Below are 4,169 nucleotides of genomic sequence, written 5' to 3'. Positions count from 1 at the left end.
ATGTTTTTCAAAGAGTCATCAACAGAATAATTCGCCGCAGTCTATCACTAGGTATTAAATGGGCTTTCGGAAACATACATCAAAAGCTTAATGGATATTTCTAAAGCTTGTGGGGGCTGTTTTGGGCAGTTAACGACACAAGGTGATTATTGGAAATGATCGATCAATGATATTATTGGTCGGAGGAGGCACACAGTCTTGCACAGTGACAAGTAGAAGTGTTGTTATGGCGAAACTGACGTTAGCGATAACCAAGGAGGTTTTTCAACCGCCTTGCGATAACTAAGAACGAGACAAATCACATACAACGTCTGTATGCGTGTCTGTAGCCTATACGGGTGTTACGATAACTTGAAGGGATTTTTAAAAATATATGACACCGCAATAAAGACCATCTAGGTTATCATAAAACTGTATGGGTAAGTGCAAGGATATTAGAATTCTGCTTGGTAAGCTGTTACTTGTAATTTAAAACAATCATGATAAGACTAAAAATAAACCCAGAAATCTAACTGTTCGGGAAGGCCTGCCTGGTGACTTGAGAAGTTCGGAAGCATTGATAAGAACTCTTATAACTAACGTTATAGCAACCTTATACATGTAGGTATGTATAAGGTTATAGAAACCTTATACATGTTGGTTACGATATATAGTGCAATTGAAAGGTTGACAGAAACTCTAATCTCTTTATAACTCCAACGCAAATATAGTTTTACAGTATTGCAATTGCATGCGTTAAAAGAAATTGACGTTAACAGTTGGGTATGAATAGTGACCTTTGACACCATAAAAACGACGAATAGGTATCTACACAAAGCCAGAATTGTCTGGACTGGAGTTGGTACAAAGAAACAGGCAGATACTACAATATAGCCCAAGACCAAAGATTCTGTCCATTCTGTCCACAGCACATTGAAGATGAATTTCACTTGATAATGGAATGTTCTAAATACGCTAGTTTACGTAATGGAATATTCATATTTCTCGAATCAAGTACAACAGAATTCAAGAGACTCGATGCTACAAACAGATTTGTATATATCTTTAGATGTCAGAACTCCCATAATGCAAAAATATCAAGCTCTGCCATTAGAAAGAATACCGTGACTAATGATTAGCCTATTCCATTGTAATACTATATCAAAGAATTGTGTTAGCCCTTATTGTTATGTTAATTAGGTTGTTAAGCTTTATTCTATACCTCCATTTTGTACTTTGTGTGATAGTTGTTGCCATACATTGTATCATGTACAATTGTTGTGCAATAAAGTTCTTATCTCTCTCTGTGTCAGTCAGTCTATACAGACTATGACACTTGACACTAGTTCTTTAATATAAAGTTCTACCAACCTGATGAAACAATTTAAGGGTATAATTAGCTAGTACACGTTTATAATTTGTGTGGCCCGTGGGCTAAGGAAACTGAGATGGGCGCTGCCACCATGTGGTATTGAAAGGGTTTACATTTTAACATTCTAACTACATGTAACTAGGGGATTGATTACTTTCTCCCCGATGAGAGTCTGAACTTGATGTAATGTTAGCAAAATCCAACAAGGAAAGCCACCCAGAATCGACCTTGACCTTCGTCGTCCTAAAACCTACCCACCCACCAAATATCATCACAATCCGTCCAGAGGTTCTTGAATTATACTGACCACAATTATTACACAGACACACACACACAGACATGCCGCGTACAAAACAAAACCTCCATTTTTTTATGAAGGTATTACTTATCTGGCTGTAGAGTAAGTATTTTGCAGAAACAGAGTGACTTTTTCTGTAATCAACACATCGTTTCCGATGATCACGAATATGCCATTTTAGCACATGTCGTTCCTTCGTGTGGAGTCATGTGGCGTAACGGCCGGCAGGGTGTTCGACCAATAACCCAGAGGTTCTGGATTCGAATCCGTTTGTATGCCACCGATCTTGCGCCCTTGGGAAAGTCACTTTACACGACTTTTCTCACTTCACTGAAATGAGTACCTAGCTTCGGTTAGGGCCGTATATATAGGTCAGGTGAGAGCCACACCCCGAGTACGTTACAGAAGTGACACTTGCTAATTCTGGCCGTGGCTGGGAAGAGAGAGTAGTCGAGCCACCCAAAACAAGAGTCCGGAGATGTCATACCTCCACGAAATATTTTGATTATGCAAATGATTTTCACATCTGCATTATTTATGCTTGAATGTGTACCCCTTTAACTTACATACACAGATCACAATGTTGACAATCCGATCATTTACTACATGTACCTAGAAGAGTTAGGACACTTTCACATTAATTACGAAAATTAGAGACTTATTTGCATAATTGGTATCTGCTAATCTTCCACAAACTATATATGTTACATGTACTTAAGTCCTATAATGTAAATATAGATTTTCCTCATTAAGTGTGCAAATAAATTCCAAATTTGCATAATGTGTACTTTATGATGTACATCTCTGCCAAAGATACCTGGATAATAGATATCAAGGAAATCCATGATGTTCTGTTATGCTCCTTGGAGATTTTGACCAAAATGCACCTGCAGTTCCAGAGTAAGCTGCTAGGGATACCAAACATACATCACTTCTTCCTTACATCCCACAAAAAATCTAGTTCATAGCATGTCCAGGTCAAAAGATACAAAAATTGAAGTTCTGCTGCAGTACCAAGGTCATATACTGGTGGGCCCCAAATTGACCTTGACCTTCGTCCTCCCAACCCCTACCCACATACCAAATATCATCGTAATACATCCAAATGACATCCAGAAGTTCTAGACTTATTCTAGACCACAAATATCCGGAAACACAAACAGACAGACAACAGACAGACACACCTCCATTTTTCATGGAGGTAACTGCAAAAAATGATCACCAATATGCCGTTATAACACACGGTGGATTTATTCTTGTACGTCACTTGCCGCTCCACGCCTCTACTTTGAACGTGTGGACGTGGAAGATTTCCAATTCTTCTGGCGAAAAGTTTTAATTTCACGGCTGAGAAGCATCCCTTAAGCACCCAACAGACTCGGCGAACAACACAGAAAATCCCACGCGAACGTTGATATTTATTTATTAAATCTTCGAACGTTTGAGACAACCCTCCTCTGTTGGTCCGCATGATTTAACAGTGATTCGACGGCCCGCTTTTTGCCAAATTGTACAATAATGTGCTCCCCAGACGAATCGTAACCTTTTAACATTTTTAGTATCGTAAGAGCCCCGCGAAGCGCTAAAAACTCGATAGCCAAATGAAGTGTAAGACTGGAATTAATTACTCACTTTAACTAGGGTTTAAAGGTACCTTCACGGCTCAACTGATTTTGTATATTAGACTCCATTTCGTCTGATTACTTGGATATGACTCAAAGCCCAAGTTGCCAGCACGTAATTTGTTGTAATGGAAAATGAAATGGCGTGTGAAGAGAATCGTAAATGCAAGGATTGCTAGTTGTTCATCAATGTCCTGTGCGTAGTGAAGTGGGAAAGTTCCCATACACAGGTTAGAGGGGATATTTCACAAGAGGGGGGAAGCAAGGCTTGCCGTGTTCGCTACGTTAAATCTGTGTGGTCGGGTAGAGAATTGACTGCATTGCTTGAGCGGCGCTAAATGTCGATTTTATTTGGTGTCTAGTATATGGTAATACTCAATTCTTGTGTAGAGTTATTTACGCGAACACGCGTGTCTGTATTGTCGTTTGATAGGTAGTTAGGTGAATATATATATATATATATATATATATTATGGTCTTTACATCATCATCATCATCATCATGGTCATTGTCATGGTCCGGATGTCCACGTAGCTGAACTAGTAGCAATCTTACTGCCAAGCTCCTGGTTCTCATTACATGTAGTTGATAGCTGGCAGACCCGGTTCAATCCTGGGTAGGTCTCGGTTGGGGCTGCACCGTCCTTCGGAAGGGACGTAAAATGGGGCCATGTGTTCGAGGAGGTCCCTAAATGTAACGTTACGTTGAATAGGAAGGGCTAGCAGCACCTTTCCTGTAGAGATATATCCTGCCAATCCATATGCATCAAGAACAAGTAAAAAGACATTATCGAAAAGGTGGGATCCTTCGTCTTCTACTGTCTCCGAAAAAGAAGTCAAACCCAATAGCTATTTTTTGCTTTGTTTTCTTTATTTAAATCTATCACTAGAATAAGTCG

This window comes from Branchiostoma floridae, chromosome 4, assembly GCF_000003815.2.
Source record: "Branchiostoma floridae strain S238N-H82 chromosome 4, Bfl_VNyyK, whole genome shotgun sequence".
NCBI lineage: Eukaryota > Metazoa > Chordata > Leptocardii > Amphioxiformes > Branchiostomatidae > Branchiostoma > Branchiostoma floridae.
The sequence above is the reverse complement of the archived record's forward strand: the minus strand, read 5'-3'. Positions refer to the sequence as shown.